The sequence below is a fragment of the Mus caroli genome, unplaced genomic scaffold (assembly GCF_978045245.1).
Source record: "Mus caroli unplaced genomic scaffold, Mus_caroli_1 scaffold_3, whole genome shotgun sequence".
NCBI lineage: Eukaryota > Metazoa > Chordata > Mammalia > Rodentia > Muridae > Mus > Mus caroli.
Window position 1 is genome coordinate 130,403,465 of NW_028227258.1, and position 23,726 is coordinate 130,427,190.

At 41.2% G+C, this 23,726-nt stretch overlaps 1 long non-coding RNA gene across 1 annotated transcript in view; it reads left to right on the plus strand.

Moving 5' to 3' along the window:
* Positions 1 to 23,449, plus strand: part of LOC147005663 (uncharacterized) — a 78,408-nt gene extending 54,959 nt beyond the window's left edge. The window contains exon 4 of the long non-coding RNA XR_015046785.1: positions 23,317 to 23,449. This is a non-coding gene — a long non-coding RNA (uncharacterized LOC147005663). The remainder of the gene's footprint in view (positions 1 to 23,316) is intronic.
* The last annotated feature ends 277 nt before the right edge of the window (positions 23,450 to 23,726 follow it).

Here is a 23,726-nt window from a genome sequence, read left to right on the forward strand (position 1 = left end):
CTCATCACATTTGCCCATAAAAACTGCTCAACAAGACAAAAGTCATCAGCAGCCGGGCGTGGTGGCGCACGCCTTTAATCCCAGCACTCGGGAGGCAGAGGCAGGCAGATTTCTGAGTTCGAGGCCAGCCTGGTCTACAAAGTGAGTTCCAGGACAGCCAGGACTATACAGAGAAACCCTGTCTTGAAAAAAACCAAAAAAAAAAAAAAAAAGTCATCAGCAAAACCCAAGTTGAGCTGTGTGTGTCTCTCCCCTGGCCCATATCTTTCCTAGTTGTTGCTATTGTCTTATCCACTGCTGGATTTAAGGCCTTTTGCTAGCTTTGCCTTCAATTCTGCACAACTCTTTTGATTTCTTTCCTCTCATGCTGGCCCAAGAGACAGAGAACAAGGCTGGAGCTAGGGCTGAACTACGGCCCTCAGTGGGCCACTTCTAGTCATCTGGATCCCATCCCCTAAAGGCTTCCTAACAGCTAAAAACAAAAATACCAACCAGGGAACACACATTCAAATTGTGAATCTGTAGGGGATATTTCAAAATCAAGGTGTAATGTTGTCTAATCCTCTTATCTTAAACATTTTTATTTTTTGGCCTACTTGAATCTCATACATCTTCTCCAATCTAAAACAACTGTTTTCTTTGCATTTATTCCAAAGAAATATGAACTCTGCTAACTGAGAACTTGTGGTATAGTGGGATCAGGTATTCTTCTGGGGATGCTTAGGATGGACTCAAATAGAAAATCAAAGACTATTTGGTAGAAGTTATAGTGGTTTGAATGAAAACAACCCCCATAGGCTCATAGGGAGCATCATTGTTGGAAGTGTGGCCTTGTTGGAGTAGGTGTGGCATTATTTGAGGAAGTGAGTCACTTGGGGATGGACTTTGAGATTTCAGAAGCTCAAGTCAGGCCTAGCATCTCACTCTCTCTTCCTGCTGTCTGCTGATCCATGTACCTGCATGCTGTCATGCTTCCCTCCATGACAACAATGGACTACACCTCTGAACTATAAGCCATTCTCAATTAGGTGTATAACTTTACAACAGTCACCATGGTTACAGTGTTTCATCACAGTAATAAAACTCTAAGACAGAGGTTAAAGAAAAAACCTAGAGCAGGCAACTGTATACCCGATAGCTGCCTAGAGGAGGAGAATGGTATAGAGAATAAAAGAAGCCAAGCCACTGAAGTGCACACAAAGTCAGACATATGACAGACAAGCAGCCACATGGCAGGGAAGGAGGTTTTTAGAGAAAAAATAAGAAAAGGGCAAAATCGTTGAGGAAACTCCAAGTGTTAAGCAAAACATGCCTAGAAAATAAAAAGAAGGAAAGAGAAGTTATGCTCTTCTTGATAACTCAGAAAGTGGGTAGATTTACACAGCTGCACTGTGGCTTAATAAGCCAGGTTGGGAGTCTGGGGAAGAAAAGTAGAGTGTCATGTTAAAGAACTAGGTAGCCTGGTTCCTGGTTGAGCTAAGGCTTGAAACCCCGGAAACCCTGAAGGGACAGTAGATGTTTTGCCTGTTCCCATTCACCAGTCCCATCACTAGCTGCAGCTCTCAATAGATTTGTGGCCATCAGTCACATATGGGCAAGGCCCCAAGCCTCTCTACAGGTAGAGGAAGTGACTTGTGGTCACTTAGGCTTAAGACAGATCTCCATTTTAATGAGATACCTAAAGGCCTGGAAGCTTAACCAATAAACTCTCTTTCCCAAACATTCCTCCCTCCAAAAGATATTTACCCTCAGGCCCACCCTGAGAAGTAGAGTATGGTTTTACTCATCCACTTTCTGCCATAATAATAAATACTTTAAAACCACAGACTTCCCTTTTCTTCAGGATCCAATGTGGGGAGCCATGGAGAAAGATCTACTTCACCTATAGAGCTGCCTATATAGCCACTGTGTAATCTCCCATAGAAGGCCCCTCTGTGCTCTCAGCCACAGCTGCCACCAAGCTAAGCAAGGTCAAGCCCACCACCAAGGTCAAGGACTTGCTCCACAGGACCAGCCAGAGCTTCCTCCCTGCTGCCTCCCAACCCCCACCCTGGCCCAGGGCTAGATCCAGCTGGAAGGCCCTCACTCTATTCTCAGCTCTTCTGAGGTTCCCAGTAGTGCCTGGCCTCTAGGAGAGGTATCCCAAGGCTTCCCTATGGCCCAAAACCTACCTGGCGACAGTGGTGGTTAAGTGCAGTCAACTCCCCACATCCTGCTTCCCCAGAATCAGTGCCCTCCAGGGCCCCTTAACCCTATATTATTCCACCTAGACCTTTAGCATGGCTTCAGGTGAACCTGCCTTCCTTCCTATTGGTGTCCCTTGACAAAGTGTTTGATCCAACCTAACCGGAATGTTAGCTGCCGACATAGGCCAGATGTTGTAGTAAAGATTTAATATTAACCCCACCTCTGATCATTCAGTTCCCAGATGAAAGTCACACAGCTTTTATATCTATAATAAGCTTTTAAAATACTAGAGAGCTGGGCGATTCTACTCTCTATGCTATTATGTCTACTTCTCTGCCAATAACCCCAAGATATGACTTGCCTTGTTCTGCCTGAGTTGTTTTAATTCCAACTGGCCAGCCCTTCTGTCCAATTCTCACAATTGTTTACCCCATGGTGTCTTTTCCTCTCTCCACCTTCTCTTTCTTCTTTTCCTGTGGTTGTTCCTCAGTCCCCAAAGCTCAGACACCAAAACCCTGCCTACTTCTCTTCTGCCCTGCGATAGGCTGTAGATATCTGTATTCAAACAATAGTTTTAAATTAAGCATCACTTGGTGTATGTGAGGATTCCCTTGTCTTTGAGGCCTCCAGATCTTGGGGACCAGTATTTAGCATTACAATACACAGCAAAGGCCAAGCCTCAACAGACACAGATTGTATTCTCTCCACCAAAAGGAGAATTTTCTTCTCTAACACTGTATTTTACAATCTTGAAAGGAAGGAGTTTAAGTGATCTGGAAGTTTAATTAATTTCTGAAATATATAATGTAGATGGGAAACATTGTTAAATAAATGTGCAAGTGTTATATATGGGAAAGTTAATAAAGAAGGTAAGACTCACTTTTAAAGGCTGGACCCTCTTCTAGAAAGGTGATGGGTACAGGAAACTGAATTGTGCCAAGGGACAGAATGATGTTGTTTGGATTAAACTGTCCTTCACTGCCCACACAGTGAGTCTTCCTAAGAAAGTACTTATTCCTTGGTTGAATCCCAAGCATCTCTCTCTACAGTGGCTCAGGCAGAAGCAGAGGATCTGAGGACAGCCTTTCTGAGTTGTTCTGTTTGGGGCCTACCTGACTCTTATACACCTGGGTATCCCAGGAGAGGTTTGTAGGCCAGGAGCCTGCTGGTACAGGCAACTATCCTCTGCTTTTCTTTAGGTGAAGGATAGAGAATCAGAGCTGAAGGGGGATAACAGGATGAAAGTGCTTTTGTGTTGAAGTGCACTGAAGATGGGTTTGGAAATGGTACTAGACTGGGGGACAGAAATGGTTAACCACAATGAAATGGTGGCTCAGGCAATGGGAAACTGTGGGAGCCATTGTGCTCATTGTTCACAGCTCAGCCAAGTTTTGTTTTGTTTTTTGTTTTAAGCAGTGGACTTAAAGCTCACCTACATTTTTAAGTGGAATATATATATATATATATATATATATATATATATATATATATATATATATATATATATATATATCAGGGGTGATGGTACACACACAATCCTGAGGCAGGAGAATCTCAATATTGAGGCTTGACTGGACTACATAGTGATATTTGGGGTTTAAAAACAAAGGCTACAGTAAAGAGAATGTGGTATGTGTTTTATGCATTACATATGGGTCAAATGGCTATAAACATATGGTAAATGACCTTAGAGGCAGAGGACTACCTGTGCATGATCTCTTCCTTTCTCTCTAGTCCCTGAGATAGGTTCCAATGAACTTACCTTAAATACTATGGCACTAAAATTTTCAATTTAAAATCTACTGAGCTGAACAGCAAAATTGGATGAGGATGAATGGAAAGATGTTAGAAAGACAGGTCAGGTTTTCTTTTTTTTTTTTTTTTTTATATATATTTTTATTACATATTTTCCTCAATTACATTTCCAATACTATCCCAAAAGTCCCCCATAGCGCCCCCCACTTCCCTACCCACCCATTCCCATTCTTTTGGCCCTGGCATTCCCCTATATTGGCGCATATAAAGTTTGCAAGTCCAATGGGCCTCTCTTTCCATTGATGGCCGACTAGGCCATCTTTCGATACATATGCAGCTAGAGACAAGAGCTCCAGGGTTCTGGTTAGTACATCATGTTGTTCCAACAATAGGGTTGCAGATCCCTTTAGCTCCTTGGGTACTTTCTCTAGCTTCTCCATTGGGAGCCCTGTGATACATCCAATAGCTGACTGTGAACATCCACTCCTGTGTTTGCTAGGCCCCGGCATCGTCTCACAAGAGACAGCTATATTTGGGTCCTTTCAGCAAAATCTTGCTAGTGTATGCAATGGTGTCAGCGTTTAGAAGCTGATTATGGGACGGATCCCTGGATACAGCAGTCTCTAAATGGTCCATCCTTTCATCCCAGCTACGAACTTTGTCTCTGTAACTCCTTCCCTGGGTGTTTTGTTCCCAATTCTAAGAAGGTGCACAGTGTCCACACTTTGGTCTTCATTCTTCTTGAGTTTCATGCGTTTATCAAATTGTATCTTATATCTTGGGTATCCTAAGTTTTGGGCTAATATCCACTTATCAATGAATACATATTGTGTGAGTTCTTTTGTGATTGTGTTACTTCACTCAAGATGATGCCCTCCAGGTCCATCCATTTGGCTAGGAATTTCATAAATTCATTCTTTTTAATAGCTGAGTAGTACTCCATTGTGTAAATGTACCATAATTTCTGTATCCATTCCTCTGTTGAGGGACATCTGGGTTCTTTCCAGCTTCTGGCTATTATAAATAGGGCTGATATGAACATAGTGGAGCATGTGTCCTTTTTACCGGTTGGGACATCTTCTGGATATATGCCCAGGAGAGGTATTACTGGATCCTCCGGTAGTACTATGTCCAATTTTCTGAGGAACCGCCAAACTGATTTCCAGAGTGGTTGTACAAGCTTGCAATCCCACCAACAATGGAGGAGTGTTCCTCTTTCTCCACATCCTCGCCAGCATCTGCTGTCACCTGAATTTTTGATCTTAGCCATTCTGACTGGTGTGAGGTGGAATCTCAGGGTTGTTTTGATTTGCATTTCCCTGATGATTAAGGATGTTGAACATTTTTTCAGGTGCTTCTCTGCCATTCGGTATTCCTCAGATGAGAATTCTTTGTTCAGTTCTGAGCCCCATTTTTTAATGGGGTTATTTGACTTTCTGGAGTCCACCTTCTTGAGTTCTTTATATATATATTGGATATTAGTCCCTTATCTGATTTAGGATAGGTGAAGATCCTTTCCCAATCTGTTGGTGGTTTTTTTGTCTTATTGATGGTGTCTTTAGCCTTGCAGAAGCTTTGTAGTTTCATGAGGTCCCACTTGTCAATTCTCGATCTTACAGCACAAGCCATTACTGTTCTATTCAGGAATTTTTCCCCTGTGCCCATATCTTCAAGGCTTTTCCCCACTTTCTCCTCTATAAGTTTCAGTGTCTCTGGTTTTATGTGAAGTTCCTTGATCCACTTAGACTTGACCTTAGTACAAGGAGATAGGAATGGATCGATTCGCATTCTTCTACATGTTAACAACCAGTTGTGCCAGCACCATTTGTTGAAAATGCTGTCTTTCTTCCACTGGATGTTTTTAGCTCCCTTGTCGAAGATCAAGTGACCATAGGTGTGTGGGTTCATTTCTGGGTCTTCAATTCTATTCCATTGGTCTATTTGTCTGTCACTATACCAGTACCATGCAGTTTTTATCACAATTGCTCTGTAGTAGAGCTTTAGGTCCGGCATGGTGATTCCACCAGAGGTTCTTTTATCCTTGAGAAGAGTTTTTGCTATCCTAGGTTTTTTGTTATTCCAGATGAATTTGCAGATTGCACTTTCTAATTCGTTGAAGAATTGATTTGGAATTTTGATGGGGATTGCATTGAATCTGTAGATTGCTTTTGGCAAGATAGCCATTTTTACAATGTTGATCCTGCCAATCCATGAGCATGGGAGATCTTTCCATCTTCTGAGATCTTCTATAATTTCTTTCTTCAGAGACTTGAAGTTTTTATTATACAGATCTTTCACTTCCTTAGTTAGAGTCACGCCAAGATATTTTATATTATTTGTGACTATTGAGAAGGGTGTTGTTTCCCTAATTTCTTTCTCAGCCTGTTTATTCTTTGTGTAGAGAAAGGCCATTGATTTGTTTGAGTTAATTTTATATCCAGCTACTTCACCGAAGCTGTTTATCAGGCTTAGGAGTTCTCTGGTGGAATTTTTAGGGTCACTTATATATACTATCATATCATCTGCAAAAAGTGATATTTTGACTTCATCTTTTCCAATTTGTATCCCTTTGATCTCCTTTTGTTGTCGAATTGCTCTGGCTAGGACTTCAAGTACTATGTTGAATAGGTATGGAGAAAGTGGACAGCCTTGTCTAGTCCCTGATTTTAGAGGGATTGCTTCAAGCTTCTCACCATTTACTTTGATGTTGGCTACTGGTTTGCTGTAGATTGCTTTTATCATGTTTAGGTATGGGCCTTGAATTCCTGATCTTTCCAAGACTTTTATCATGAATGGGTGTTGGATCTTGTCAAATGCTTTTTCCGCATCTAACGAGATGACCATGTGGTTTTTGTCTTTGAGTTTGTTTATATACTGGATTACGTTGATGGATTTCCGTATATTGAACCATCCCTGCATCCCTGGGATGAAACCTACTTGGTCAGGATGGATGATTGTTTTGATGTGTTCTTGGATTCGGTTAGCAAGAACTTTATTGAGGATTTTTGCATCAATATTCATAAGGGATATTGGTCTGAAGTTTTCTATCTTTGTTGGGTCTTTTTGTGGTTTAGGTATCAGAGTAATTGTGGCTTCATAGAATGAGTTGGGTAGAGTACCTTCTGTTTCTATTTTGTGGAATAGTTTGTGAAGAACTGGGATTAGATCTTCTTTGAAGGTCTGATAGAACTCTGCACTAAACCCATCTGGTCCTGGGCTTTTTTTAGTTGGGAGACTATTAATGACTGCTTCTATTTCTTTGGGGGATATAGGGCTGTTTAGATCATTAACCTGATCTTGATTCAACTTTGGTACCTGGTATCTGTCTAGGAACTTCTCCATTTCATCCAGGTTCTCCAGTTTTGTTGAGTATAGCCTTTGGTAGAAGGATCTGATGGTGTTTTGGATGTCTTCAGGATCTGTTGTTATGTCTCCTTTTTCATTTCTGATTTTGTTAATTAGGATGCTTTCCCTGTGCCCTCTAGTGAGTCTGGCTAAGGGTTTATCTATCTTGTTGATTTTCTCAAAGAACCAGCTCCTTGATTGGTTGATTCTTTTAATAGTTTTTCTTGTTTCCACTTGGTTGATTTCACCCCTGAGTTTGATTATTTCCTGCCGTCTACTCCTCTTGGGTGAATTTGCTTCCTTTTGTTCTAGTGCTTTTAGGTGTGTTGTCAAGCTGCTAATGTGTGCTCTCTCTAGTTTCCTTTTGGAGGCACTCAGAGCTATGAGTTTTCCTCTTAGAAATGCTTTCATTGCGTCCCATAAGTTTGGGTATGTTGTGGCTTCATTTTCATTGAACTCTAAAAAGTCCTTAATTTCTTTCTTTATTCCTTCCTTGACCAAGGTATCATTGAGAAGAGTGTTGTTCAGTTTCCACGTGAAGGTTGGCTTTCTATTATTTATTTTGTTATTGAAGATCAGCCTTAGTCCATGGTGATCTGATAGGATGCATGGGACAATTTCAATATTTTTATATCTGTTGAGGCCTGCTTTGTGACCAATTATGTGGTCAATTTTGGAGAAGGTACCATGAGGTGCTGAGAAGAAGGTATATCCTTTTGTTTTAGGATAGAATGTTCTGTAGATATCTGCCAGATCCATTTGATTCATAATTTCTCTTAGTTTCACTGTGTCCCTGTTTAGTTTCTGTTTCCATGATCTGTCCATTGGTGAAAGTGGTGTGTTGAAGTCTCCCACTATTATTGTATGAGGTGCAATGTGTGCTTTGAGCTTTACTAAAGTTTCTTTAATGAATGTGGCTGCCTTTGTATTTGGAGCATAGATATTCAGGATTGATAGTTCCTCTTGGAGGATTTTACCTTTGATGAGTATGAAGTGTCCCTCCCTGTCTTTTTTAATGACTTTGGGTTGGAAGTCAATCTTATCAGATATTAGAATGGCTACTCCAGCTTGTTTCTTCATGCCATTTGCTTGGAAAATTGTTTTCCAGCCTTTCATTCTAGGTAGTGTCTATCCTTTTCTCTGAGATGAGTTTCCTTTAAGCAGCAAAATGTTGGGTCTTGTTTGTGTAGCCAGTTTGTTAGTCTATGTCTTTTTATCGGGGAGTTGAGTCCATTGATATTAAGAGATATTAAGGAAAAGTAATTGTTGTTTCCTGTTATTTTTGTTGTTAAAGTTGGCATTTTGTTCTTGTGGCTGTCTTCTTTTAGGTTTGTTGAGGGATTACCTTCTTGTTGTTTCTAGGGCGTGGTTCCTGTCCTTGTATTGGTTTTTTTCTGTTATTATCCTTTGAAGGGCTGGATTCGTGGAGAGATAATGTGTGAATTTGGTTTTGTCGTGGAATACTTTGGTTTCTCCATCTATGTTAATTGAGAGTTTGGCTGGGTATAGTAGCCTGGGCTGGAATTTGTGTTCTTTTAGTGTCTGTATAACATCCGTCCAGGATCTTCTGGCTTTCATAGTCTCTGGTGAAAAATCTGGTGTAATTCTGATAGGCTTGCCTTTATATGTTACTTGGCCTTTTTCTCTTACTGCTTTTAGTATTCTATCTTTATTTAGAGCATTTGTTGCTCTGATTATTATGTGTCGGGAGGTATTTCTTTTCTGGTCCAATCTATTTGGAGTTCTGTAGGCTTCTTGTATGTTCATGGGCATCTCTTTCTTTAGATTTGGGAAGTTTTCTTCTATAATTTTGTTGAAGATGTTTGCTGGTCCTTTGAGTTGAAAATCTTCATTCTCATCCACTCCTATTATCCGTAGGTTTGGTCTTCTCATTGCGTCCTGTATTTCTTGGATGTTTTGAGTTAGGATCTTTTTGCATTTTACATTTTCCTTGATTGTTGTGCCGATGTTCTCTATGGAATCTTCTGCACCTGAGATTCTCTCTTCCATCTCTTGTATTCTGTTGCTGATGCTCGTATCTATGGTTCCAGATTTCTTTCCTAGGGTTTCTATCTCCAGTGTTGCCTCATTTTGGGTTTTCTTTATTGTGTCTACTTCCCTTTTTAGGTCTAGTATGGTTTTGTTCATTTCCATCATCTGTTTGGATGTGTTTTCCTGTTTTTCTGTAAGGACTTCTACCTGTTTGATTATGTTATCGTGTTTTTCTTTAAGGATTTGTAACTCTTTAGCAGTGTTCTCCTGCAATTCTTTAATGGATTTTTGTGCTTTCTCTTCATTGTCTTCTGCCTGTTTAGCAGTGTTCTCCTGCATTTCTTTAAGTGTGTTATTAAAGTCCTTCTTGAAGTTCTCTATCATCATCAGGAGATATGCTTTTAAATCCGTGTCTAGCTTTTCCGGTGTGTTGGGGTGCCCTGGACTGGGCGAAGTGGGGGTGCTGGGTTCTGATGATGGTGAGTGGTCTTGGTTTCTGTTAGTAAGATTATTACGTTTACCTTTCGCCATCTGGTAATCTCTGGGGTTAGTTGTTATCGTTGTCACTGTTTAAAGATTGGAGCAGAAGCTGTGTTCCACTCACCAGCAGTCTCTAAATCCTGCGGCGGGGGTCGTGGGTAGCTGACGGTACCCCGGTGCTGGTCCAGCCGGAAGAGGCCTGTGGTCCTACACAGGCCGTTTTTCTGCTTCCCTAACTAATGCAGTCTCTGGTCCCGCGTGCAATTGGATTGGAGCAGAAGCTGTGTTCCACTCTCCAGAAGTCTTTAGATCCTGTTGTGGGTGTTGTGTGTAGCTGGTGAGTGTCAGCTGACCCTGCGCCCCAGCTGCCCCGGTGCTTTTCTGACCGGAAGAGGGTTGTGGCCCTATGTAGGCCGGATTTCTCTCTCCCCAACCACAGCAGTCTCAGGTCCCGCGTGATTGGACTGGAACAGAAGCTGTGTTCCACTCACCAGCAGTCCCAAAATCCTGTGGCGGGGGTCGTGGGTAGCTGGCGGGTGTCAGGCAACCCTGTGCTCCCGCTACCCCGGCACTGATCCGGCCGGATGAGGCCTGTGGCCCTACTCAGGCCGGTTTCTGCTTCCCTAACTAATGCAGTCTCAGGTCCCGCGCAATTGGATTGGAGCAGAAGCTGTGTTCCACTCACCAGCAGTCCCAAAATCCTGCGGCGGGGGTCGTGGGTAGCTGGCGGGTGTCAGGCAACCCTGTGCTCCCGCTACCCCGGCACTGATCCGGCCGGATGAGGCCTGTGGCCCTACTCAGGCCGGTTTCTGCTTCCCTAACTAATGCAGTCTCAGGTCCCGCGCAATTGGATTGGAGCAGAAGCTGTGTTCCACTCACCAGCAGTCCCAAAATCCTGCGGCGGGGGTCGTGGGTAGCTGGCGGGTGTCAGGCAACCCTGCGCTCCCGCTACCCCGGCGCTGATCCCCAGGTCAGGTTTTCTAATTTGAAGAGTTTGAATGTCTACCAAAAGAGTTTGCATTTCATCTTTTAGATACTAGAGAATATTGGATATAATCTAAATTTTAAGGTGTTTGATAAATACATATATACATACATACATACATATACATGTATATATTGCATTATAAATATCATATATACATATAATGATGTATGTAGTTATAAATTTATGCTAAATGTATGTGTGTATGTGTTTACAGAATATTGAAGACAAGGCAGTCAGAATGGAGTAGCCAGTTCATCCTGGAGTCTAGGAAGGATCTAGAAAGAAAAGAGTCAGGAGTCTTACATGCAGTAGTCTGTGGTAGGTAGAACTCATCAGACTCTGACAGAGCATGGTAAGTGGAAAGAACAGGAGTGAAATAGAGATAGATGTCTTTGATGGTCAGTCTAGATCAGCCAGGGGACTCACTCCTGCCATTAACATAGATAGAAAAGGCCAGAGAATAGGGGGTGGGTTTTAGAAAAAGGTTGTTCTGCTTAGGATATTAAGGATGTTAATTTCAGAGTTCCAATAAGTTAGGGACCAGAAGGGAGGTTGAGCAGACATCCATGCACTAATAAGTACAATTTAGAAAATGATGGTAATGAGAGAGGGGTTGTGGATGGGGCTAGAAAGTCACATGTTCTTGCCTACAGAGAGAATAACATTTGTTTCAACAAGAAGACCCAGTGACAAAGAGCTTCCTTGTCTGTTTCTTTGGGGTCCCAATTTCAACCTTCATGGGTCCCTCTGTCAGGAACTGTGTCTGTGTGATCTTCAGGTACTCCATTAAGCATCTCTGGAGAGCCATGGCCTGATCATATGTGGTAAGAGCACCATGCCCCACACAGCACTTGCTTCTGAAGGTTTGTAGGCAAGACAATGTCAAATGGTGTCTCTGGAGCTGCTATCTGTAACTAAACATGATTACTAGTTTCCTGATATCCCATGAACCCTGCCGCTCAGAAATGATCAATTAAATTGTAAGGCCTGTCAACTTTCTGAAGACTGTCTTGAACACCTGGGATTAAAGGTTAAAATGCACAAACAGGTTAGAATGCACAAACAGAAGCCTTCCTGTTCCTCCAGCATGCGACCATCATTAGTCAAGCTATTCAGGAGAAAGTAAAATGCCTCTCTTGCCTGCAGGCACCTTGGCTGGATGCCCACCATCTGGCAGCCCCTTGTTCTCACCTGGCTGTCCTGTTGAAGTGGGCTCCAATGTGGAGCAGGTACAGGTGCCCTCACAGCTCTGTCTTGTTGTCATCTACTCCCAGGGACCCAGAGGAGGTTGGCGTATGCAGAGCACCTGAAGAAGCAAGCTGCTCAGCCTTGCTCCAGAATAGGGGTGGGCAAGCATACCTGGATTTTCCTTGTCTCTCTTCTGCTGAGTGACAGCACAGGGCTGCATCATCTCCTAAACATCATTTGCAAAGGGCTTGGGGTTAAGGCACCTATATAAATGGAAATTATCTATCATTGAAAGGAAAGGTGCAAATATGCAGGTTCCAGTGTCATTTTACATCCCTCAAGTCAGTGGGCATTGTTCAGTGACAGATACAGGCAGTAGAAAGTCTTCTCCCGCTCTTCCGGTCAGACCAGCACCGGGGTAGCTAGGGCGCAGGGTCGGCTTACACTCGCCAGCTACCCACAACACCCGCCACAGGATCTTAAGACTTCTGGTGAGTGGAACACAGCTTCTGCTCCAATCCAATTGCGCGCGGGACCTGAGACTGCATTAGTTAGGGAAGCAGAAAACCGGCCTGAGTAGGGCCACAAGCCTCTTTGGGTCTGACCAGCACCTGGGTAGCTAGAGCGCAGGGGCGGCTGACACCTGCCAGCTACCCACGACACCCTTCACAGGATTTTGAGACTTCTGGTGAGTGGAACACAGCTTCTGCTCCAGTCCAATCACGCGGGACCTGAGACTGCTTTGGTTGGGGAGGCAGAAATCCGGCCTACGTAGGGCCACAAGCCTCTTCCGGTCAGACCAGCACCAGGGTACTAGGGCGCAGGGTCTGTTGACACTCCCCAGCTACCCACAACACCCGCCACAGTATCTTAAGACTTCTGGTGAGTGGAACACAGAGTCTGCTCCAATCTTTAAACAGTGACAACAATAACAACTAATCCCAGAGATTACCAGATGGCGAAAGGTAAACGTAAGACTCTTACTAACAGAAACCAAGACCACTCACCATCATCAGAACCCAGCACTCCAACTTCGCCCAGTCCAGGGCACCCCAACACACCGGAAAAGCTAGACCCGGTTCTAAAAGCATATCTCACGATGATGGTAGAGAACATCAAGAAGGACTTTAATAACACACTTAAAGAAATACAAAAGAACACTGGTAAAAAGGTAGAAGACATTAAAGAGGAAGCACAAAAATCGCTTAAAGAATTGCAGGAGAACACTGCTAAACAGGTAGAAGACATTAAAGAGGAAGCACAAAAATCCCTTAAAGAATTGCAGGAGAACACTGCTAAACAGGTAGAAGATATTAAAGAGGAAGCACAAAAATCCATTAAAGAATTGCAGGAAAACCAGACCAAACAGGTGATGGAATTGAATAAAACCATCCAAGACCTAAAAAGGGAAGTAGAAACAATGAAGAAAACTGAAATTGAGGCAACACTGGAGATAGAAACACAAGGAAAGAAATCTGGAACCATAGATACGAGCATCAGCAACAGAATACAAGAGATGGAAGAGAGAATCTCAGGTGCAGAAGACTCCATAGAGAACATCGGCACAACAATCAAAGAAAATACAAAATCCAAAAAGATCCTAACTCAAAATATCCAGGAAATCCAGGACAAAATGAGAAGACCAAACCTACGGATAATAGGAGTAGATGAGAATGAAGATTTTCAACTCAAAGGACCAGCAAATATATTCAACAAAATTATAGAAGAAAACTTCCCAAACCTAAAGAAAGAGATGCCCATGAACATACAAGAAGCTTACAGAACTCCAAATAGACTGGACCAGAAAAGAAATTCCTTCCAACACATAATAATCAGAACAACAAATGCACTAAATAAAGATAGCATACTAAAAGCAGTAAGGGAAAAAGGTCAGGTAACATATAAAGGCAAGCCTATCAGAATTACACCGGATTTTTCACCAGAGACTATGAAAGCCAGAAGGGCCTGGACAGATGTTATACAGAAACTAAGAGAACACAATTTCCAGCCCGGGCTACTATACCCAACCAAACTCTCAATTACCATAGATGGAGAAACCAAAGTATTCCATGATAAAACCAAATTCACACATTATCTTTTCACGAATCCAGCACTTCAAAGGATAATAACAGAAAAAACCAATACAAGGACAGAAACCACGTCATAGAAAAAGCAAGAAGGTAATCCCTCATCAAACCTAAAAGAAGACAGCCACAAAAACAGAACACCAACTCAAACAACAAAAATAAAAGGAAGCAACAATTACTTCTCCCTAATATCTCTTAATATCAATGGACTCAACTCCCCAATAAAAAGACATAGACTAACAGGCTGGCTACAGAAACAGGACCCAACATTTTGCTGCTTACAGGAAACTCATCTCAGAGAAAAAGATAGACACTACCTCAGAATGAAAGGCTGGAAAACAATTTTCCAAGCAAATGGTAGGAAGAAACAAGCTGGAGTAGCCATTATAATATCTGATAAGATTGACTTCCAACCCAAAGTCATCAAAAAAGACGAGGAAGGGCACTTCATTCTCATCAAAGGTAAAATCCTCCAAGAGGAACTATCAATTCTGAATATCTATGCTCCAAATACAAGGGCAGCCTCATTCATTAAAGATACTTTAGTAAATCTCAAAGAACACATTGCACCTCACACAATAATAGTGGGAGACTTCAACACACCACTTTCACCAATGGACAGATCATGGAAACAGAAACTAAACAGGGACACAGTGAAACTAACAGAGGTTATGAAACAAATGGATCTGACAGATATCTACAGAACATTTTATCCTAAAACAAAAGGATATACCTTCTTCTCAGCACCTCACTGTACCTTCTCCAAAATTGACCACATAATTGGTCACAAAACAAGCCTCAATATATACAAAAATATTGAAATTGTCCCATGCACCCTATCAGATCACCATGGACTAAGACTGATCTTCAATAACAAAATAAATAATAGAAAGCCAACACACAATTGGAAACTAAACAACACTCTTCTCAATGATACCTTGGTCAAGGAAGGAATAAAGAAAGAAATTAAGGACTTTCTGGAGTTTAATGAAAATGAAGCCACAACATACCCAAACTTATGGGACACACTGAAAGCATTTCTAAGAGGAAAACTCATAGCTCTGAGTGCCTCCAAAAAGAAACTAGAGAGAGCACACATTAGCAGCTTGACAACACACCTAAAAGCTCTAGAACGAAAGGAAGCAAATTTACCCAAGAGGAGTAGACGGCAAGAAATAATCAAACTCAGGGGTGAAATCAACCAAGTGGAAACAAGAAGAACAATTCAAAGAATCAACCAATCGAGGAGCTGGTTCTTTGAGAAAATCAACAAGATAGATAAACCCTTCGCCAGACTCACTAGAGGTCATAGGGAAAGTACTCTAATTAACAAAATCAGAAATGAAAAGGGAGACATAACAACAGACCCTGAAGAAATCCAAAACACCATCAGATCATTCCTCAAAAGGCTATACTCAACAAAACTGGAGAACCTGGATGAAATGGAGAAGTTTCTAGACAGATACCAGGTATCAAAGTTAAATCAAGATCAGGTTAAGGATCTAAACAGTCCCATATCCCTTAAAGAAATAGAAGCAGTCATTAATAGTCTCCCAACCAAGAAAAGCCCAGGACCAGATGGGTTTAGTGCAGAGTTCTATCAAACCTTCAAAGAAGAACTAATCCCAGTTCTTCTCAAACTATTCCACAAAATAGAAACAGAAGGTACTCTACCCAACTCATTCTATGAAGCCACAATTACTCTGATACCTAAACCACAAAAAGACCCACAAAAATAGAGAACTTCAGACCAATTTCCCTTATGAATATTGATGCAAAAATCCTCAATAAAGTTCTCACTAACTGAATTCAAGAACACAACAAAACAATCATCCATCCTGACCAAGTAGGATTCATCCCAGGGATGCAAGGATGGTTCAATATACGAAAATCCATCAATGTAATCCATTATATAAACAAACTCAAAGACAAAAACCACATGATCATCTCGTTAGATGCTGAAAAAGCATTTGACAAAATCCAACACCCATTCATGATAAAAGACTTGGAAAGATCAGGAATTCAAGGCCCATACCTAACCATGATAAAAGCAATATACAGCAAACCAGTAGCCAACATCAAAGTAAATGGTGAGAAGCTGGAAGCAATCCCACTAAAATCAGGTACTAGACAAGGCTGCCCACTCTCTCCCTACCTATTCAACATTGTACTTGAAGTCCTAGCCAGAGCAATTAGACAACAAAAGGAGATCAAGGGGATACAAATCCGAAAAGAAGAAGTCAAAATATCGCTTTTTGCAGATGATATGATAGTATACATAAGTGACCCTAAAAATTCCACCAGAGAACTCCTAAGCCTGATAAATAGCTTCGGTGAAGTAGCTGGATATAAAATTAACTCAAGCAAGTCAATGGCCTTTCTGTACACAAAGGATAAACAAGCAGAGAAGGAAATTAGGGAAACAACACCCTTCTCAATAGTCACAAACAATATAAAATGCCTTGGCGTGACTCTAACTAAGGAAGTGAAATATCTGTATGACAAGAACTTCAAGTCCCTGAAGAAAGAAATTAAAGAAGATCTCAGAAGATGGAAAAACCTCCCATGCTCATAGATTGGCAGGATCAACATTGTAAAAATGGCTATCTTGCCAAAAGCAATCTACAGATTCAATGCAATCCCCATCAAAATTCCAACTCAATTCTTCAACGAATTGGAAAGGGCAATCTGCAAATTCATCTGGAACAACAAAAAACCTAGGATAGCAAAAACTCTTCTCAAGGATAAAAGAACCTCTGGAGGAATCACCATGCCTGACCTAAAGCTCTACTACAGAGCAATTGTGATAAAAACTGCATGGTACTGGTATAACGACAGACAAGTAGACCAATGGAACAGAATTGAAGACCCTGAGATCAACCCACATACCTATGGACACTTGATCTTTGACTAGGGAGCAAAAACCATCCAGTGGAAAAAAGATAGCATTTTCAACAAATGGTGCTGGCACAACTGGCGGTTATCATGTAGAAGGATGCGAATTGATCCATTCCTATCTCCTTGTACCAAGGTCAAATCTAAGTGGATTAAGGAACTCCACATAAAACCAGAGACACTGAAACTTATAGAGGAGAAAGTAGGGAAAAGCCTCGAAGATATGGGTACAGGGGAACAATTCCTGAATAGAACAGCAAAGGCTTGTGCTGTAAGATCGAGAATCGATAAATGGGACCTCATAAAGTTGCAAAGCTTCTGCAAGGCAAAAGACACCGTCAATAAGACAAAAAGACCACCAACAGATTGGGAAAGAATCTTTACCTATCCTAAATCAGATAGGGGACTAATATCCAATATATATAAGGAACTCAAGAAGGTGGACTCCAGAAAATCAAATAACCCCGTTAAAAAATGGGGCTCAGAACTGAACAAAGAATTCTCACCTGAGGAATACCGAATGGCAGAGAAGCACCTGAAAAAATGTTCAACATCCTTAATCATCAGGGAAATGCAAATCAAAACAACCCTGAGATTCCACCTCACACCAGTCAGAATGGCTAAGATCAAAAATTCAGGTGACAGCAGATACTGGCGAGGATGTGGAGAAAGAGGAACACTCCTTCATTGTTGGTGGGATTGCAAGCTGGTACAACCACTCTGGAAATCAGTTTAGCAGTTCCTCAGAAAATTGGACATAATAATACCAGAGGATCCAGCAATACCTCTCCTGGGCATATATCCAGAAGATGTTCCAACCGGTAAGAAGGACACATGCTCCACTATGTTCATAGCAGCCTTATTTATAATAGCCAGAAGCTGGAAAGAACCCAGATGCCCCTCAACAGAGGAATGGATACAGAAAATGTGGTACATTTACACAATGGAGTACTACTCAGCTATTAAAAGGAATGAATTTATGAAATTCCTAGGCAAATGGATGGATCTGGAGGGCATCATTCTGAGTGAGTTAACATATTCACAAAGGAACTCACACAATATGTACTCACTGATAAGTGGATATTAGCCCAAAAACTTAGGATACCCAAGATATAAGATACAATTCGTTAAACGCATGAAACTCAAGAAGAACGAAGACCAAAGTGTGGACACTGTGCCCCGTCTTGGAATTGGGAACAAAACACCCATGGAAAGAATTACAGAGATAAAGTTTGGAGCTATGAAGAAAGAATGGACCATCTAAAGACTGCCATATCCAGGGATCCATCCTATAATCAGCTTCCAAATGCTGACACCATTGCATACACTAGCAAGATTTTGCTGAAAGGACCCAGATATAGCTGTCTCTTGTGAGACAATGCCGGGGCCTAGCAAACACAGGAGTGGATGCTCACAGTCAGCTATTGGATGGATCACAGGGCCCCCAATGGAGGAGCTAGAGAAAGTACCCAAGGAGCTAAAGGGAACTAACCAGTACCCCAGAGCTCTTGTCTCTAGCTGCATTTTTATCAAAAGATGGCCTAGTAGGCCATCACTGGAAAGAGAGGCCCATTGGACTTGCCAACTTTATAGGCCCCAGTACAGGGGAATGCCAGGGCCAAGGGGTGGGTGGGGGACTGGGGGGGGGAGTGTATTGGGGACTTTTTGGATAGCATTGGAAATGTAATTGAGGAAATTACCTAATAAAAAAAAAAGAAAGTCTTCTCCCTTGCCCCACTTTGGGCCCATATCTGCCCTCCTTCATTCTGGGATTATCTCTCTAGTTCCCCTGACAACCTAAATTTGGGCTCTCTCCAGGGTCATCCTCCTCAAGATACACTGGAGAAAGTTTTCAGCTACTAAAATTAAAGGGAAACATAATACTCAAGTTGGCCATGATGCAGGAGAGCCAGAAGAACATCATAGATTGATAGATTGATGGTGAGAGTATGAAGTGAGATGCATCACAGGAAAGTGTTAAACTGCTCAAAGGGACTGAGGAACGTTTGACTTAGATTCTTTTTTATTATTTTTTAAATTGGGTACTAGGAAAGCAATACATAGTCAATATGAATAATTTTTTGAATTTTGGTATTTTCTGAGTTCATGGTCCATGTACAAGATTTTCTTTTGTGCTGGGCAGTTGACTCTGAGAAGATAAACTACCTGCAGTGTGTGTAGTATACAGTGCTATCCAGTTGTGATATTTAGCAGGCGAGGTGTAGAAAAGAAATTTTTAACCTCTGATATTTTCAATTTCTCAATTTATGAGATGTAATTCCATCATGAGTGAAGGACTATCTGTGTGCTAACACTGAACATAATGTACTCTGACTTAGCATTCCATGCCTAATCAACAGAGACTAACAGTTCATAAGTCAGCAAAATATGTGTGTGCAGTGGCCACAATATTTACCCATAGTTCAAATCTGGGCACAGCACACCTGTTTATCTTTACTCATCCAGTTTTCTTTACTTAACAAAAACTCAAGGCTGAGAAGTCAGTTATTTAGTTCATAGTTCTGAGGTTCAAGAGTGTAGTAAACATTCGTTGACTTGAGTCAGGGGCTCAATGTAGCAAGTAGGAGAGTGTCAAGACAGAGGGAGGAAGGGAGAGAGAGAGAGAGAGAGAGAGAGAGAGAGAGAGAGAGAGAGAGAGAGAGAGAGAGAGAGAGAGAGAGGCACAGACACAGACAGTCAGAGACAGAGAGACAGAGAGGAAGGGGAATAGGGACAGAGAGATCATATTACCAGACAGGCATCTAGAGTGAGACACTCAACTACAGCAAGCAATGTCTATAGCCCCATGATTTGTGATTCTCTATGACTACCTCAAAGTTCAAAATATCTCCCTTGCCCAACTCAAGATGAAATGGGTGAAGTGTCCAGTCACACAGTAGTGTAGTAAACAACAACAGGAATAAGTAAACTCAGCTCTCTACCTCAATATGGATGAAACCCACAAACATAGTATTGAGTAGCCAAATAAGAACAGACATTATTATCACTCCATTCCATTGACTCAAATCCAGACAAAAGAAACCATTAGTGTTGAAAACAGGAAATGGAAGCTGGTCAGGTGGTTTTAGGGCAGGGACACTAAAGGCAACAGTTGTGGAAATGCTTTTGATCCTATTGGCAAGGTATCTTGGCGATTTGGGCCAAGGAATGCCACAAAAATTCTACCACACAACAGGCCTCACACAAAGAGTTATTGAGGAGGGGGACACACAATAACTACCTCTGAGCAGGGATGGAAAAAGATAGAGACAGACCAGGTTGAGATGGTGGGCTTTATAGAAAGTTGCACAGTAGAGAAAATGTGTCACAGTAGATGTGGGGGAAGAGATGGGGTGGATATTGGTGCTGAGTCATTGAAGGCAGGAGCAGCTGGTTCTAGAATGTGGACAGTTCTCAGTTGACTAGCATTCCTCCCTTTTGTTTATCCTAAGAGTAAGGAAATAGGAAGGGGTGACTGGCGAGTTAGGAAAGGGGGTGCCATGCTCTGTAGACGGTCTGTCTGGGGACTCTGAAATCTTTGGGAACCCACAAAAGTTGGAATCCTGGCCAATGCTGGGAAGATCAGGCTGTTAAGCTCAATGTTCAGGCTCTGTAGGATCATGGAGAAGTGCAGGCCTCATTGGAGCAGTTTGTAGTCTTTGGATGAATGGAAATCTACTAGAACTGATGTATGTTTGGGATAGAAGGTAAAGTTAAGGAGTTGAGGGGAGAATTTTTTACTTGAATGAACATTTTGACCTTCCAGGTGCATGGTCCTGTATTTGGGGGAGAGGAGTCTCAAGGCCAGGGGATAGAGAAATCCCATCTGCAGATTGGCAGGGAAAAAGTTAGAAGACTTATCTTGAGTCTATTTGACCTGTAAGAGGGGGATTCAAGTTAATTCTCTGGACCTTACAAAATATTTTTTCTTTCAGTTTATATAAAGAGATAAAACTTTTGGATATGTTAGCATTATCAGTGTTTGTAATCCGCACTGAAATCCACGTCTGTAGAAGATGCAGTAGACTCACACCTTTGAGTTATAGCAAAAGCTTTGGAACCCCAAAATGATTCTGAGCTAAAAGCATGAACACGCTTCCCAGAGGGTTGGGTACATAGATTGGACAGAGATGTTCTCAGCACAATTGAGAAGCACTTTGAGGCTATTCTTAGAAGACAACCAAAGGAAATTTAAAGTCTTGAGCTTGTGACTATAATAATAGTAGTCAGAGCTTACTAGAGCTAGATTAATAGCTTATCAGGACTCCATTGTTAATGTTAAAACTCAGAACTTTTGAAGTCTTAATACAACAATAGCATAGAGAGAGAAAGAAATCTGGAACATTTTTCATTTTTAATATACCTTAAAACACTCTCTTATAACTTTACAACTTGCATTTACATACCTTAACAGACCTTCTTAGATCTTTTTGTAACTTACATAAACTTAATTTTCCCCCATCCAACCATTTGCCATGAGAAGGCATTGCAAAGCAAGTTCCTTTAAACAAAGGAATAATAAAAAGCTATTTTGAAATCTGTTTTGTGAATGTATGTCTTTTTAGAGTCTGGTAGCAAGGTACTTCTCTTTCTCAACTGGAGACTAGGAGCTCTAGGAAGGGAGGTCTGAGACTTGATTTCACTGAACTTAAAAGGCAGTTGAACACTTGGGGTAGGAGCTCATATGCTTGTTGCTGTTAAGCTGACAGAGCAACAGTTAGTCAATATCATCAGAGATCTGAGAAGAATAAATTATAGCAGGAAGTATAATCCAAATGTCCTCTATGTCAATTAAAGTGATAGAGACTTACCTACTACCTAGATGGTTAACCTAGGCTCTAGGGGTCTCTGCTCTCACTGCCTTTGTTGGGGGCAATGGCCATAGGTCTTTACCTGTCATACAGGACAGCTACCACAAAGAACAGCACTGGCCTTTGGCTGCCAGACTCGGGTCAGAAAGATTTTCTTGTGGGGAAAGAACTTGAGAAAGCTGACCTTACTTTGACCAGGCAGAGCCGAGCAATCAACCTCAAAGTGTCCATAGTTTGCACAAGGCCCTGACAGCAGCCAAGGCATGGGGCAGTATTCCCCAGTGGTTAGTGTTACTACAGTTCAGGTGGACTTATTGTGCTCCATCTATCTTCTTTGTAGAACATAGGAGTCCTGAGAGGAGTTGGCATGTCTCTTATGGGAAGCGTTTTTATAATCCAATTCACATGCCATATTTAGCAGATCTCTAAAGAGTTTGAAGACCCTCTATTAATTATACCTGGTCTAGGTCTAACCCTGAAAACACACTAACTCATATGGCTTAATTATCTTTAATAGTTATAATACAATAGTAATATATGATTAGTGTTTTACAGTTTAAGTTTGAGCCTTAAATATTTGAATTGAAGAATTAATAGAAGATACTGTAGCATCAAAAATAAAACTTTAAACCATAAATATAGCATATTTTAAACTATAAATACAGTCCATAGGACACTGGGAACTTTTCGTATCCCTTTATATGCTCATTTCAGAACATCACAGGTTTTTTTGTATGACTAAGTTTGTCCCAATATCTAAAACTTAACAAAGTGTTCAAAGATAAAGAAACTGGACAAATACTACTGAAAATCTGAACAGACCTTAGGAATTTATAAAAACTTATTAAATATACCTTGTTTATTAAACATGTATTGTTACTTATCTAAATTTTCTAGAAGCCTGGTGTTGAACATTTGGGTATAAATCATTGAGTCAGCATTTATCAACCTGAGTAGACCTTTATAACCTTATATTTTTATCATCATATAAGAATTTATATTAATCCAAAATATTTTGGAGACCTGCTCTGGTCTCCTTAGTCCGTAAAGGAGATATAATGATAAACAAAGATCTCCTTAGGACAAAGAAATTTTATAATTGCTGTTTTATGCCTCATGGTCATCTTCAGATGGTGAAATCACATGGCATATACTCTTTAACTTTAGTAAAGACAACTGCCAGTCACAGGGTTATAATGTATCTATTTTGTTACATAAGGATTTAATCCAAGTTATATGTACAATACATTCTAAACAAGAGCAGAATCAACATACCTAGTATGCTTCAGCAAATTAAGATTATCCATGTAAAGATTTTTAATTATAAGCCTTTAAAGTTTAAAGCCAAATTTTGTTACAAGTTTTAGAGATTCTTTAAACACACCCAATAAACTTGCAAACCCTGAAATGAAGAATATTTACATAACAGTCTTAAAAGATTTCATGAGAGCAGAACACAGAGGAATGGTAGAGATGAAAGATGTTTAAGAGTGGGAAGCAGAGGAGGAGGAGAGCAGAGCAAGTTTAGATATAAGAGATTTGGGGATCTTTTTTTTCTTTCTTTCTTTTTTTTTTTTTTCTGTAGCAGCAGCTGATACCATTTGGGAGAATTTGGAAATCAACTGCACCAATTTTTGGCCATTGATATCAGAATAAAATCCAAGTCCATGGAGGAAGAGAGAAAGGGTTTCTACAACTTCCAAGAGGGAGCTGAGAGCAGAAGCTGTGAGACTGTAGACAGGAGCTGAGAGAGGACAAGGCCACAAAGTATCAGAGAAGCCAGAAAGCCAGGAGCTGCAGGCCTGCAGACTATAGAGAAGAGGAGAAAGGGAGACAGTAAGTATCTTTAGTACAGATTCCCAGATGTGAGTAACATGCCAGAGCCTACTGTTAAATGTTCATGACATAGGGATACAGACCATTGACCACCTGTGACCCCTAGCATCCACCAATGAAATTGTAGACTACCTAATCCTAATCCTTCTAGAGAGTTCTCCC